Below are 16,864 nucleotides of genomic sequence, written 5' to 3'. Positions count from 1 at the left end.
ATGCTACTATTCAACGTGCAGGACAGCCCCCCCTTAAAGCACTTTCTGGCCCAAAATGTTAATAGTGTCAAAGGTGAGAAGCTCTGATCTGACCAAAGGACTTTCATTTTTCTTCTAAATTTATTATAAGCAGGTTTGCTTTTTAATTTTTTACTATTTTTGGTTGAGAAATAATTTATATATGGTGATATGTGGAGATCTTATGTTTAGTTAAAGTTTGATCACTTCTGGCAAATGCAAATATCCTTGCACATCAGATTCCTATCAATACGACCATATCCATAATCCTTAAAAAGTTCTCGTGTACCGATTCCCAGTTGGTTCCCTTGCCACCCCCAAAAACAACCATGGTCTGATTTTTTTTTTTCACTGTAGATTATTATGCCCATTGTTTTGGAATGATAAGGATGTCCTGTCGGGAACATGGCATTTGGTTGGTCTAGTTAGAGCAGAGGTGATTAGACCCCAGGGACCAGGGAGCTGAACCACAAGAGTGGGACTTAAGAGGTATGAAGGACAAATCACATGCAAAGAACAGACAAGCAAGTAGCTGGCATCAGAGAGATCTTGCAGCCAACAGCTGGCAGAGAAAGTCAGGTAAGTAGGAAAGAAGTAAAGAAGAACCAGGACAGGGAGCAGGGCCCTGGTCATGGGGATTCGGGGAAGGGGCTGGGTGAGGGCTGTTGGCTGACTTAGGCAGAGCCGGGCTGCTTGAATAGAAATGCATGTTGAGAGCCTGGTGTGGCGGTGTATTTGTTTCCTAGGGCTGCCCTAGCCAGTTACAACCACCTTGGTGGCCTAAAACAATAGAACTTTATTCCCTGGGCCTAAAAATCCAAACTCAGTGTTGGAGCACTAAGCTTCCTCTAGAAACTCTAAGGGGACAGTCCATTCTTTACCTCTTTCAGCTTACAGTAGCCGTCAGCTTTCCTCGCTTCCTTGACTTGTGGCCACATCCCTCCAGTCTCTGCCCTGGACTTTATATTGCCTCCTCTTCTTCTGACTGTTCTCCTCTGTATGTCTCTCTCTTTTTGGCTGTGCTGGGTCTTTGTTGCTGCATGCAGGCTTCCTCTAGTTGCAGTGAGCCGGGGTTACTCTCTAGCTGCTATGGGAGGGCTTCTCATTACGGTGGCTTCTCTTGTGGAGCACAGGCACGAGACTGTGTTGGCTTTAGTAGTTGTGGTGTGTGGACGCCACAGCTCTGACTCAGAGTCTAGAGTGCAGGCTCAGCAGTTGTGGCGCCTGGACTGAACAGCTTTGACTCTCAGAGTCTAGAGCGCAGGCTCAATGGTTATGGCATGTGGACGCCACAGCTTTGACTCTGAGTCTAGAGTGCAGGCTCAGCAGTTGCGGCGCCTGGACGGAACAGCTTTGACTCGCAGAGTCTAGAGCACAGGCTCAGTGGTTATGGCGTGTGGACGCCACAGCTTTGACTCTGAGTCTAGAGCGCAGGCTCAGTTGTTGTGTTGCATGGGCTTAGTTGCTTTGCAGCATGTGGGATCATTCTGGACCAGGGATTGAACCAGTGTCCCCTACATTACAAGGCATATTCTTAACCACTGGGCCACCAGGGAAGCCCTGAGTGTCTCTTATAAGTATACTTGTCCTTGGATTTGGGTCTACCTGGATAATCTAGGATGTCTCATCTCAAGGTTCTTAATTACTCTGTAAAGACCATTTTACCAAAAATTAATAAAACATTCATCAGTTCAAAGGACTTGATGTGCATTTTTTTTTTCTTTTCTCTCTTGGAGAGGAAGAATTTTTCAGTTTACCACCAGGAGCAAAGTTGAGAAGAGAAGTTTCTAGAACTGGTCTATGAAGTCAGAGGGCTACTGCAGGGCTGGCTGAAGGTTAAGCTGATAGTCCACAGATCTCAATTCCTTAATCTTTCTCCAGTCTAAGGTTGGAATTAGTTCCAGGGAATGAAGGGCAATAACATTTGTTGCACATAGAGTACTGCCAGGCATAGTGGTAAGTGCTTCATTATTAGATTCCTTTAATTCTAAAAAAGACCCTCAGCAGTAGCTGTGCCATTTTCCCCTCTTCAACTGTGTATTTTGGAAAGAATCACTCTTAGAGAAAAACTGAAAGAAAAATACAGTAAGCACTAATATATCCTTCATCTGGGTTCACTAACTGTTGCCATATTGCCTTGTCCTCAAAGTATTCACTTATACATCTGGGGAAAGGAACCTGAACCATTTGAAAATAAGTCATAGGTCTCATGGTATTTCAACCCTAAATAAGTCAGCATCACTTATGTGTGATTTGACACATAAGGAATAGTTACTTTTATTTGATAAATGAAAAAGTGGAGTCGCAGCAATGTTAGGTAAAATTTTCAAAGTCTCAGAACTGAAGTACAAAGCCAGTGTTTGAGTACAAGGCTGTCTGACTCTCAAAGCTCATGGCTGTTTCTGCACATTTTAATTTATTTGTCTATTTATTCAGTGATTTTGTTGGGACCGGCAACTATAATACACTGAGGATACATTGGTGGATAAGGCACGCAAGTTGGAAAAATATATGTTGGTAAACAGATAAATAACTAAGATAATTTCAGGGTCTGTGATGAACAAGAACTGGTAGGGAAATAGCAGTGTACAGATTAGGAGATTAAAAGAAAAACAGCTTGTGGCCCCTGCCTTAAAAGAGATTGTAAGGGAGCAGGATCCTTAGAAATGAGAAGTGAAATTCTTAGCAGTGAGGAAACTTCCATTCTTTCTCAAGAAGCTTCAGCAGGAGATGCTTTGCCAAAAGAGAGGATGGACTAAGAAAGAAGAAGACATGGGATCCTGGAAATAAGAGATCCAACCCAGAAGAAAAGCAAAGGGAAATCTTGGGCAGCAAGACTAGAGGGTGCAGACAGAAGCGGGAGGATGGAAGCGTGCAAGAGAAGACACAGAACTGAAGATCAGCTGATGCGTTTGAGCACATGGTAAAGAGAGGACTATTTAGGGGTGTTTTAAAATTCTGAGAGAGGGTCTTGGAAGAACTTAATGATAACTACCCAGAGAGCTATGTAAAGGAAAAGAAACTATTAGCTTCAGGAAAAAGAAAAACAAAAGGCAATGTAACCATAGGCTAATACTAGCTTAACATTGCACAATATTTGCACACATGTAGTAAAGGATACACGTAATGGTGATTGTACCAAAAATAGTGATATAATTATTGTGGTAGAGTGGTAGGAGGATTGAGCGTGAGGGTAAAACCTCCACTGTCCATTATGGAAAGTAAGTGCTGCTGCTGCTGCTAAGTCACTTCAGTCGTGTCCGACTCTGTGCGACCCCATCGACAGCAGCCCACCAGGCTCCCCCGTCACTGGGATGCTCCAGGCAAGAACACTGGAGTGGGTTGCCATTTCCTTCTCCAATGCATGAAAGTGGAAAGTGAAAGTGAAGCCGCTCAGTCATGTCCGACTCTGAGCGACCCCGTGGACTGCAGCCCACCAGGCTCCTCTGTCCATGGGATTTTCCAGGCAAGAGCACTGGAGTGGGGTGCCATTGCCTTCTCCAATGGAAAGTCAATAGCTGATGTTTAAAATGTACAAGTCAGCAAATGGAACTAGAAGCAAACTATTCAGAAATATGGAGGATATATTCATGTTGGTGTATGGAAGAAACTAAGGTTGTAAAGCAACTATCCTTCAATTTAAAAAAAAAAAAATATGGAGGTAAATACCAGAAGAAATTTTTTTAAATATAGGAAAATAGTTATATCTCAAAAGTAGGAAGAAGAGGCTAAGGATTATTATTGTAAGATTTGTGGTATTATTTAATAATTAAATGATGTGCATGTACTACTTTGATACAAAGTTTCATAAAAATGAACAGAAGTTGGTAGAAGGGAAGGAAGAGAGGGAGGAAGAGAGAGAAAGCAAGGGTAGTCAGAGGGAGGGCAAGAGGCTGACAGTGTTGAATTCCCTATCCTCTGCCCATCTGGAAGAAAAGCTCGTGGCTGGTTAGAACAAATGAAGATTCAGGAAAAACAGCCTTGGGGAAGATAAGGGCAAGAAAGGGACTCTGATCGTTCACAAACTGGATAATCAGACCTTAAATTATTTAAATTCGATGTTCTAGAAAGAGGGCTGTGTATCCAACAGAAAACAAGGGATCAATACTCTTTAATGTTGAAGCCAGATTCTCTAGATTTGATCAAGAATCCAAAATACTTCTTATCACATGAGCTCTTAAGATCAAATGGTTCTGAAGACATTTTCTTCTTGAAAAGGTACAGGCATTTTCCTCATTCCTAACTTTCATAACAACTTTGATGAGTAATAAATATCAGATCAGATCAGTCGCTCAGTCGTGTCCGACTCTTTGCGACCCCATGAATCACAGCATGCCAGGCCTCCCTGTCCATCACCAACTCCCAGAGTTCACTGAGACTCACGTCTATGAAGTCAGTGATGCCATCCAGCCATCTCATCCTCTGTATAACTGAGTAAAATTGAACTCCCAGCATGTGTACTTCACCTTTTTAAAGACTGAATAACTCATCCAAGATTTTTTCCAAATGCTTCTTATTTTCAAGAACTTCCAGAGTCCAGGGATAAAAAGAAATAAGACCTCAACTTTGCCCTTGATCTATTGTACAAGGGATATTTAAAATATTTTCAATTAGGCCACAGGGCATAACATTTATATCTTTCCATATTCTATCAGATTTGGCAGGGCAATCCATTTTGTATTTTTAAAGAGTTAACACTCTGAAATAACATTAACATTGGCCTATATTTTTCTTCCATTAATAATACTGCTTGCATTTTCTAGACATTTCTGTAAAAGCGTTTTTGTTTTGTTTTGTTTTTTTCAGTATTTTCTGAGTTGTTTTGGTTACAAATCCTCCTAAATTTCATTTAGGATAGACGTATTGACATACCGTTTTTAAACTTTCAGCTCTTATTTGTCCATCTCCAGTGTCTTGAACTGCTGAGCTTCATCATAGCTGTGCTATGTAAAGGGTTACTTCCCTAAAATCTCTTTTAAAATGTTCCTTTTACTTTTTAACCTGCTATCGAGTTTATGTAAAATGGTGGAACCATTTCACAGAGTCACTCCTGTGAATATTTGCCTTGCACATGGTAGATAATAAAAATAAATAGTTGATTGAACAAATTTAGGATTGGTGAACTGTTCCTATTTGGGGTCATAGTAGGTGAGAGTTAGTTTGAACATATGTAGAATTTAAACACAATCTGAAGGGAAGTAGGATATCTTAGTGCCCTCCCTTCAATCCAACACCAATTCTTTCAGCTGCTATTTGGAACACTTGTGAATTATTTGCCCAGTGGTAGGTTTGGGAAGCCCTTCCCCTACAATCCAGTCTCCTGTTTTCTTTGCTATTATCTTCAACTACTGAATCAGATCCAGAAAACCCCAAACTGACTTTCTTTGAAGTTAAAGACTTTTGGCTCCATCCAAGCCTAGGATGTCAAGTGAGAGTAACAAACATTACTAAGACAATAATAGGGTTAAAAAAAGAAAAAGGAAGAAAAGAAAGGCATACAGAAGGTAAACATTTATTACTATTTAGAATATATCATTTCAGATTCATAAATATGTAATAGAACCAAAATAACACACCGCAAGTAGTCTAAAAATTTTCCTATTCCCATAGAAGTCTCTGAAAATCTAGAAATTTTAGTACTTGGATTATAATCATTTAATACAGTTGGATTGAATTATATGAAAATATTTGGCCTTACTTATCTACCATAGTTTGATTATGTTGCATAATGAGATAGAAATTTATGACATCCAAAAGTTTATCCCCCCAATTTAAATAGCTAGTCATTCATTTATAACCGGATGAAGGTTTGTTTGAATGTATTCAAAGGAATGGACTTACTGGGTGGCTCAGTGGTAAAGAATCTGCCTGCCAATGCAGGAAATGTGGGTTCGATCTCTGGATCAGGAATATCCCCTGGAGGAGGAAATGGCAACCCACTCCAGTATTCTTGCCTGGGCAATCCCATGGACAGAGGAACCTAGTGGGCTGCAGTCCATGGGGTCTCAAAGAGTAGGACACGACTGAGCAACTGAGCAGGCACAAGATCAAAGGAATGGCTCTTGATCCCAGGTTATTTCCAAAAGAGCAGGGGCGGGAGAGTACAGATGTTTAGATCCTTTGCACAGGACCAATGATGGAGGGCTCTCCAGGGTCATCTTGCCTGACTCTTGCCCTCATTGAATCCCTTCACTCCACCCAACCTTTTCCACAATGTTCTTACCGTATCTGGGCTGCCAACTATGTGATTTATGATTCACAGTTAGAAGACTGGTCAACAGTATGTTGACTGACTGGTTAGACAGCTGCTACACAGCTTAGTTTGAAAATATTAAGAAAGTATTTACACCGGCAACAGTGGGACCATAATTGCAGTTCTCAGGGTGTTTTTGGTTCTAAATAGCAGCTTCATTGTTGCATCAGATGTTTTTATGAACTTACCTTTTTTTAAAAAAAAAAAAGACCAGGGATTGAACCCGAGGCCCCTGCATTGTGGGCGTGGAGTCTGGACCACCAGGCAAGTCCCGTTTTAAAAGAACCTTTACTGGCTCCCTATGACAACTAAGTACAACCTACTTTGGTGCTTAAAATGGTAGGAAATTCAGACTTATGTCCAGAAAGGAGAGGTGACTATGGTGTGAAATGTATTGCTTCTCAGACAAAAGTACCATCTCTGTGTGCTCTTAGAGTCAGAGTTCATTTCACGATAAAAGAATCACTGAAGTGGAAACCAGGGCTTCCCTGGTGTCTTAGCGGTAAAGAATCTGCCTGAAATGCAGGAGATGCGGGTTTGATACCTGGGTTGGGAAGATCCCCTGGAGGATGAAATGGCAACCCACTTGAGCATTTTTGCCTAGAGAATTCCATGGACAGAGGAGCCTAGCAGGCTACAGTCCATGGGGTCCCAAGAGTGGGACATGACTCAGTGACCAAACCATCACCACCAAAGTGAAAACCAGTGAGGATATTTTCCCCAAAGAGTATCTCTTTTCCTGGCTGCCTTATTATTTCCACCCTACTCTTATCTCAGTGGCAATTTTAATGATTTCTGAGTTAGGAAGATTTTTATAAAGTTTTATCTCAGAGGAGAAATTTGAAGGGATAATAGAGTTCTGATGAGTGAATTCCAGGCGGAGCTCCCCAGTAACAACTATTCAGGATGAAAACAGTGATGGTCTTGCGGCCGGCAGAATGAGTGAGGTACTGTGAAACTCGGAGCCTTTTGCGGAGTGGCTGTGGGAGGTGGGTGTGCTTTACTGGGCTTTGGTGCATAATTCTAACTTTGTCATTTGAGTTTTAAAAAAAATTGTTATTATGAATAAACATGTCGGAAGAGATTTATGTAGGGGATCATGGTTTAATCGTTCTATTAGTTGACACAGCAAGAAAATGACCCAATAGTTGTGAATGACAATGCAAATCAAGAATACTTTTTACATAGTGCCCATCTCCAGAAAAACATTTTTCTCCTAATGTTGAAGGACCCATAATGTGTCTTTTGCCAAAGAGAGAAAAATATTTTCCTTCCAACCTGGCATGGCACGCATGCTCAGTTGTGTCCGACTCTGTGAGACCCTACAGACTCTAGCCCACCAGGCTCCTCTGTCCATGGGATTTCCCAGGCAAGAATACCGGGGAAGCTGCTGGTAGCCTAAATAGCTGCCAATAGAGAAAGCAGGCTGTTTTTTTTCAAAAGCCTAAATAGAACTCTCTTGGAAATGGTTCTAGGCTCTGGATGAGAGGGCCAGAGAGCTGCTGAGAAGCACATTCTGTAAGAAACATTTTTCTATCTGCAAACATTCTTTTCTGACTGTACATCCCCATGCTGAGATTCTCTCTTCTAGGATCCTGCCATCCTAACCACCTCACCTTACTGGTTCCTCTATAAAACTAGCAAGCAAAACTGTTTCTGCAAAGGGTGCATAACTGACCTGATTATTTTAGATTCATTTTTGAATGAATTGATTTTTAATAAATTGGCTAGGAAGTAATTGGGTTGAACATCCCCCATTTCACAGAAGGGCAAATTGAGGCTTTGAAAAGGTCTTGCTTTCTCGTTTTCACACATGAAAATGCCATCTAGATTCCAGGGAGCCTCTATGTTTTTAGTTCCGTGGGAGGTATCTGCCTTTGGCAGGGTTTGATAGGAGGGTGTTTGTATTATTCATAGTCAGGCTGGGAGTAATTAGCTGAGTAATAAGCATTCACTCAGTGCCTGCAGCGGAGAAGGCAATGGCACCCCACTCCAGTACTCTTGCCTGGTGTACTCCGCATGGACGGAGGAGCCTGGTGGGCTACAGTTCATGGGGTCTCAAAGAGTTGGACACAGCTGAGTGACTTTACTTTCACTTTTCACTTTCATGCATTGGAGAAGGAAATGGCAACCCACTCCAGTGTTCTTGCCTGGAGAATCCCAGGGATGGGGGAAGCCTGGTGGGCTGCCGTCTCTGGGGTTGCACAGAGTTGGACACGACTGAAGCGACTTAGCAGCAGCAGCAGCAGTGTCTGGAGAGTCTCCACAATTCAGTGCCATGCAGAGATTAATCAGAGAGGGAGAGACGCAGCCCTCCAAGAGCCTGGCACCTAAGTGGAGACATGTGTGGCTTATCCTCACCTGTATAAGGATCTCTGGGAGACAGCAGTAAGGTAGTGCTCTGCCCAGTACAATCCAGGCAACTGTCCTGGATTGAAATAACCCTCAGGGGGTGCTTAGAAGCCCTAAATTAAGTCCTGACTCTGCAGCTTCTGGCTTACGATTGGGCAAGGCTCTGCAAACTTTTTGCTATTTTTTTGTGGCTTGTCAGTCCCTCTAGCTGCATCTCAAAGCAAGCTCCTCACTCTCTGTGCTCCAGCTGTGCCCCTCTCCCTCCACCCACAGGGCCTTTGTACAGGCTTCGACCTCTGCTGGGAACGCTGTTCTGTATACCCCTACCCCAATCTCATTCCTACTCTTTCTTCCAGTGTCATTTAAAATGTCACTTCCCTAGGGAAGCTTCCCCGACATCCACAGGGGATCTTCCTACTACAGTGTTGGTCCCAATAGTAATCAATTTCTTTCAGGATTATCTGGCATCTATTTTTGTCTCCACTAGATGAGGCAGAGGTCGGGGCTGGTTAGTTTACTATTTCTCCCCTTTGAGCACATCGTCTGACAGAAGGTAGATGTTTAATACACATTTATGGAGTGAATGAGTAGAAGCTATCACTTAATGCCCTGAACCTCAGTTTACTCTATAATAGGAATCATAAATTCTATCTCTTATGCTTGTTATATGGGTGAAATGAGATCTTGGGCTTGAAAACATCTTGAATGGTGCCTGGATGTAATAGACATCAATAGATATTGAACAAGACTTTAAAAATAATAGTACTTAACTGTGTGACACAGCACTTAAGTGGAAAACCTTGAGTGTTTGTTGTTGTTGTTGTTCTTGAGGTTCAGTCGCTAAGTCATGTCCAGCTCTTTGCAACCCCATGGACTGCAGCACACCAGGCTCCCCTGTCCTTCACTGTCTCCCGGAGTTTGCTCAGCCAACTCTATTCACTCATTCAGCAACACCATTCATATGATGCTTTATACTTCATGAAGCTCTTTTTTCCACATCAAGTGGCAGATTATATTTTCCAAAGATGGCCCCACCAATATGTCTATCCCATCCCGCATCATCGTCTCACAAGGTCGCTGTCATTCCTGTGGAGAGGTGAGGGGTCTGTGTTCCCTCTTTTTGAATCCCAGTGGGACTATGACGGCTGTGACCGAGGGAAAATGACAGACGGTGTGTGTGTGACTTCTGGCTCGGTGTCCTGCCTAATCAGGCACTTCCGCTTTACAGTGCCACCATGCTGTGAGGAAGCCCTGAGGTCATCAAGAGTCAGCACTGACCTTCGATGTGTGAGTGCATGAACCCTCTGAGATTCCAGCCCCAGCCACTGAGCCGCCCCAGCTGATATAGCAAATGGAGCAGAGACTAGCAGATTTGTGAGCTAGGTGAATGTGATGGATTGAAGCCACTCTGCTTTGGAGTAATGGTTAGGCAGCCATAGATGACCAGAGCACGTGTCATCACAGACCCTGCTGCGCTATTCAGTGAGCAGGGTGGGTATCATCGCTTATTCCCATTTTCGAGATGAGGGAGCAGAAGCTCGCAGGGGTTCCGTGACTTCCCCAGGATCACACAGCTGGTAACTGGTAAAGCCCTAGTATATGCATTTCTAGGATTCGTCTTCCTAGTACTCTCAATGTCCTGACTCTCCTTACATTGGCCTCAGAAGTAGAGGGTGGTACCAACTTTCTGGGAAATCCCACCTCCTATTTAAGTGGGCTTGGGAGGCTTGGGGCTCCCTTCTCTTGGGGGTTAGGGTCCTTCAGATATTCAAGTGTCCTAGTCACACACTTCAGCAAGAGGAAGGAGAAAATTGCAGCAGATTATAGCCTTGTTGTTCAGTTGCTCAGTCGTGTCTGACTCTTGGCGACCCCATGGACTACAGCACACCAGGCTTCCCTGTCCTTCACTAACTCTCAGAGTTTGCTCAAACTCAAGTCCATTGAATTGGTGATGCCATCCACCATTGAGTTGGTGATGCCATCCAACCATCTCATCCTCTGTCATCCCCATCTCCTCCTGCCTTCAGTCTTTCCCAGGATCAGGGTCTTTCCCAACGAGTCAGCTCTTTGCATCAGGTAGCCAATATAGTGGAGCTTCAGCATCAGTCCTTTCAGTGAATATTACAGTCTTAGATATAGCCTCAGATAGTACTTAATTTTGCAAGGTGCTAGGCATCCCTCATGCCATAAAACTTCTCCACTGAGGCTTGGCAAATGTTACTTACACATGTACACTGGAGAGACAGAGAAAGGTTCAGAGAGATAAAGAAACCAATTGGAGGTGTATCCACGCCTCTTGACTTCCAGGCATGAGTAGAATTCTTCCAAAGGTTTGCTGCCTCCCTCCCTCCCACACACCCATACACGAACTTTGGCTCACTCTCCTGCATCACTAGGAACTCGGTGGAAAGTCAACTCCACCGTGACATCAGCTTTGATTAGTCCGACCAGAAAAGAAGCATCACAGTGATTGAGCACAGCACATGGCACCTAGCAAATGCTCAGTGAGGCAGGCATGTTTCAAAGGCTCCTGGTGATGACAGGTTGAAATCTAAACTCCTTTGTAGTGGGCACACAGCTCCTTCTGACTCAGTCTTTTCCTCACTCAGCCTTGTCTTCTGCTGCAGGCTCCTTGCCCATCACATTCCAGCAGCAACAAGAGTGCTATCACTCACCCCTCTGGCCTCCCTATCCCAGATTGTCTTCTGCTGACAACTTCTCCCTCTTCAAATTGCAAGTGCTGTCTTCTCTGAGAAGCCTTCCCTGAAGCTTCCAAGCCAACTCCGAGTCAAGTCTTACATTGAAGCAATTTTATTTTCCTTTCTAACTGGATGCACTAAAATCAAAGAGACTTCCACCTCCAAATATTTTCATTTCCCAGTCCTAAATGCTGTGCCTATCATAGAGAAGGTACTTAGAAAAGACTTACTTGATGAATAAATGATCTTATTTAATCATTATGACCACTGCATAAAGTCAGTGCCTTTACAATCCCATTTCATAGATAGTGAAACTGAGTTTAGGAAGATGAAGGGACTTAGGGTACCATGGCTAAGTAGTGGAGCTAGGTATCAAATCCAGGAATGTCTACTACCTATTCTTTCTGTCATGCCACAGCTTGGCTGCCTCACCATTCGGGGATGGTTGGATAAACAATTAGAGAAACAACAAGAAAGTCCTCTATAGACTAAGGTCACCCAGAGCTTTCTGAACTGCTCCCAGGAAGTCCCTCACCTGCTCTGAGAATCAGCACAGCTCAGAACACACCTTTCAGATTAGCTGGTGTGAGTAAGGGTCAATGTCCTTTGTCCCTCACATGATTATTTTTTTTAAGTAGAGACATTTTCCTGATCATATAAGCTATTATTTCCACACCCTAAACTCTCTAGAATAGCTTGAGACTTGAGCTGCTCCTGATTCTCATCAAGGTTTTTATGTTCCTGTGGACCCCTTGTCTCCCCCTCAGATTAACCTGTATTTAAAGTTTTGATTCATTTCATTATGCATTAATGAGGAGTTCTGAACTCTCTGTTGCTCTGAAACAGGCCCTACTGGTCCTGTTGGCTGTATGGTTGCAGAGGAAATGATCTTCTGCCACATAGCTATAGAAAGTCGAGCGGCAGAAGTAAATTAACCCACCATTTCCACAAAGGGATATGCTGAGAATTGCCAACAATATTTATGTGGGCATTGTGCTCCCAGATACACTTGGATGGCAGTGAATTGTCAGTTACTATGACAAAATGACTGAAGAAATCAATCTGCCAAGTATGAATAGCTCTCAATGGGCGTCAAGGTTCTCAGGTTAAGGGACCCGCAAAGCTGACAGTGGTTGGGTCTCGTATCGATATGACCTCCATTGGGGAGCATGTAAATTAGCAGAGATGGAGGCAAAGAGGTCTGATCCCCCGGCCCCCTCTCCCAAGAAGGGCATTTCCCAATATTCACATGGAAATGAAAGACCATTTTAGAAGGCCTGGAAATCCAGCCACGTTAATCTATTCAAATCAGACGTTTCTCCAGAAGAAACTTGAAGGTCTTTCTAAAACACATACCTGCCCAATTCCAAAGAGAAGCTGTGAGTTTCACCTTCTCATATGACCTTTTCTTCCTCCTTATTTATCCTTTCTTATTTATCCCAGCCTCTAGCTAAGTCATATTGGATTGTACAAAAAGTAGCACATTGTGGATAAAGTATGCATCTCTCTGTCTCTGTCCGTGTGTGTGTGTGTGTGTATACATACATACACACCCCAAATAAGTTATTTTTCAGATTCTTCTCCATTGGATTTGCCGTCCCTGGGGTCCTCTCCATTTCAACGAGTGATTTTTAAACAAAAGCTTTTTATGGGTGAGTACTGGGTAAATTCCCATTCTAATAAAAAGAAAGATAAAGCTAGTCATTTGGAGCATCCAAATGGTTTGTAAGGATTTGACTTCTGGAGTGAGATTTGAGAGGAAGACAATATTGAAAGCCATAGGCTGTTTGATTTCATTTCTGTTATCATTGCTGTGATTTGAGGGTGACTCATGTAAATACTTTATACATAAAAAAACCATAAACTCAAAGTTTCAAGGATATTTGATGTTCTTTGTTCTAAAGGCAAAGAATTAGTAAAGAAATTATGACCAGAAAAAATAAAAGAATTCATTTTTCTATACCCAAAATCTAAAATATCAGACTTGGTTCTATTTCTTACCAACTAAGTCTTCTTTGTGAGCTCTTTGAATTGTGTTTTATGCATTTATTTCTATTTTTTATAATTTTATTTATTTATGTATTTTAGGCTGTACTGAACCTTCGTTGCTATGCAGGCTTTTCTCTGGTTGTGGCGAGTGGTTACTATTCTGCGTTTGCAATACGCAGGCTTCTCATTGCGGTGGCTTCTCTTGTTGCGGAGCAAGGACACACAGGCTTCAGTAGTTGAAGCATGTGGGCTCGGTTGTTGCAGTTCCCGGGTTCCAGAGTACAGGCTCAATAATTGCAGCATACGGGATTAGCCCCTCTGAGGTGTGTAGTATCTTCCTAGACCACGGATTGAACCCATGTTTCCTGCATTGGCAGGCAGATTCTTTACCACTGAGCCATGAGGGAAGCCCCATACATTTAAAATAAACTAAGAAAAAATGCTAACAAGAGTATCTTCATGTAAACATGATAACGTGAGAACTGGTAGAAGCTATAGGAGTGAGAAAGCCTGATTGAGGACTTAGGATAACCATGTAGCAGTTGGTAAATCTGGGCTGAACCCCAGCTCCATCACGTGCTAAATGAGGATAATTACAACTATGTCATGATTAATGACACTGAGAATTCAGAGATGTCAAGTTGGTTCTTTGTAGTTGTTAAAAGGCACAGAATCTTCTCTGGAAAGGTATTATGGAGGATGAAAGGAGAAACTCTAAAGGACTGCAAACAGTGTATAATTCAGTACTGAATATTGTATTAGGATTTTGGAAGCAGGAGACTTGAGTGAGGGTTGAAGGAGTCAGGAAGGGCATAATGAAAGATGCCGAAATTGGTCTGGGACCTTGAAAAACAGGTCCAAATTTAGTATTATGTAGTTACTTAATATTTTTAATATGTAAAGAGCTCTTTAAAATCAACAAGTCAAGCATACCAATAGCAAAAAAGGGAAAGGGCATAAAGATACTCGATAAACAACAAAAATATCAAGAAGCATGTTAAAATATTCAAGTTAATAATGAAGGAATTTCAAATAATAACATGCTTTCCCCTTTCCATTTAGTTGGTAGAATTTTTTTTTTTTTAAATATTCTTTCCCAGCGGTGAAAATATCATTTTGCATCTTGGGGGGTAAATAAATACAACCATTTTGGAAGACACAATGGCAATAAAAAAGAACATGAAAAGTGTTGTTCAATCTTGATGAAATCATCAGAGATGTTCACAAAAATACAAAATATTTGTACAATGGGGAGCTACCTCTAGTAGCAAATAGTAGAATTATTAGGTGCCTAACTATAAGGAATTGGTTTAATAAAGTTTGACATGTAAAATTAAGAAGAATGTTTTCAGACTTTTTGAAGGCATGGGAAAATATATCCAATATAATAAGCAATCAAAAAGCCAGCATGAAAATTACATATAAGATATGTAGTCTATTAAAAATGTGCCTATACATGTGTATTATACACGTAGACATAAATGTATATTACAAAAAAAAAGAAAGTAGTGACGGTTTCTGAGTGGCAAGACTATGGATGATTTTTATTTTCTATTTTATAATTTTTCTAAATTTCCTACATGAATAATAAATGCTATTTATTCCTTTGTATCTATTGTGGTTTTGCACTTAATCTAATAGAGAAGTACTGATGTAATTGTTTTGCTTTATAGAAAATTGCTCTATTTTCTTGGCTATTTTCTTGTTATCATCCCCTTGGGTCAATGATCTATTTTTGCTACTCTAGAATCTTCCCCAGATGCCGTATTTCCCATTGAGTTCAGAGGCACACATCATCTTGTCAGATCACCTTTATGCAGCGTTCTTTCCTCCTTTTGGCCAGATCACCTACTTTGCAAGACTGTAGCAGAGGCATCAGAGAATGACACTTAATGAAGAGCATGACCTCTAATCTGATTGCCTGGGTTCTGTGAAACCTTAGGTGAGGCATTTAACCTCTACCAAGTATCTCTTGTGAGACTTTCCTGGTGGCTCAGACGGTAAAGTGTCTGCCTATAATGTGGGAAACACCGGTTTGATCCCTGGGTCGGGAAGATCCTCTGGAGAAGGTAATGGCAACCCGCTCCAGTACTCTTGCCTGGAAAATCCCATAGACAGAGGAGCCTGATATGGTAGTCTACAATCCATGGGGTCACAAAGAGCCGGACACAACTGAGCGACTCAACTTTCACTTTTTCTTTCAAGTATCTTTTGGGAGTGGTGGATAGTAAAAGATGCTTAGTGAATATTTATTAACTTGGTGAAATGAATGATGCAAGAACAGATAATAGGAAAAAGAGAAGCCTTAATACCTACTATCCTATAATCACTGCTTTCCATGAAAATTTAAAATGTGCCTTCCTGCTCTTGAGTAGAGAACCAATCTATTTTAGAAAGAATAAGCTTGAAGCAGAATTCAGACCATCAGGTAGTTACTGTCTTCTTTATGCAGGAAACTTAAAATTTCTAAACTCATTTTACTCATCTGTAAAAATGGGGACTAGTAAGAGTTCTCGTGATGATTACCTGTGTAATAATACTGTTCGGTGAATATTTTCCTATACGTCCACCCTCAAACCCTCTGTCTCTGTCCCCAAGACAAATGAAATGTACCTTTCCAGGCACTTCACCCCTATAGTTCCGGCAGCATCTTCTGTGGAACTTGGTTAACCCAATTGTAATGACAAACTGCCTTCTCATCAGCAAAATTACAATGACTGATGCTACATACAATAGTTCCCTTTGATTCGTTCTTTTTCAGACTTCTTTTTCTGCTGTTACACTTAAATATTTCTCTCTAGCTCTCCATTTGAACTTAATTGGCAGATTCAGCTTCTAGTAAACATTTGTCTTTCTTGTCTGTGAAAATGTCTTCCTTCTACAGTTCTGGGAAAACTTAGCAGATTCATTCTTTTAAAGGAAGTGATTATTTGATAAGTGGTTGCAACTTTAAATGTGGTCATATTTAGTCTCTTTCTGGCTTGCTCATGTCTTCCTTAAAAAAAAAAAAAGAGTGAAACTGAATAAGTCCTCTCTTACTGAATTTGACATAGATGATTACGAATGACTTTAGATATAAACCCAGTGCCCTATGAAGCAAATGATTTGAGTTCACCCTATGCGATCTATAATGTTTATAGTTTTAAAGAGTGTAAGAGATCTGTTTGGGGAAGTAATTATAAGAAAGCCAGATTGCAGAGAAAAAAAGTGAGAAAGAACCCAATGGCATTGAATTCAAAAACTCTGCCAAGCAAGAAACCAAGGCAGGAGATGTATAGTTCCGAAAAGGGTTCGACTCCTTTTGAACCTTTATATTCTCTAATCCTTGAAACAGGTTTGCTCTCTTGTTCACATTCTCTAAAGATCCAAAACAGCTGGGTAAAATCTGGAATAATATAGCGTTACTGTTAACATGTTTAAATTGAGATCAAATCTTAATCTTTTTCTTTTCTGTTTATTTGCTTCAAAGGGTTTCAGGGGCAGTGATGTGAATTATTCTGCATGTGCTTGATAGATTTTAAGCTTTATGAGAGGCAAGTTGCCTGCTGACTTT

The 16,864-nt window shown here is 41.5% G+C and overlaps 1 pseudogene; it reads left to right on the top strand.

Moving 5' to 3' along the window:
* Window positions 1-16,864, top strand: part of LOC102407800 — a 35,984-nt pseudogene continuing 19,120 nt past the window's right edge.

This window comes from Bubalus bubalis, chromosome 5, assembly GCF_019923935.1.
Source record: "Bubalus bubalis isolate 160015118507 breed Murrah chromosome 5, NDDB_SH_1, whole genome shotgun sequence".
Taxonomy (NCBI): Eukaryota; Metazoa; Chordata; class Mammalia; order Artiodactyla; family Bovidae; genus Bubalus; species Bubalus bubalis.
This window is presented reverse-complemented; position numbering and strand designations above follow the sequence as displayed.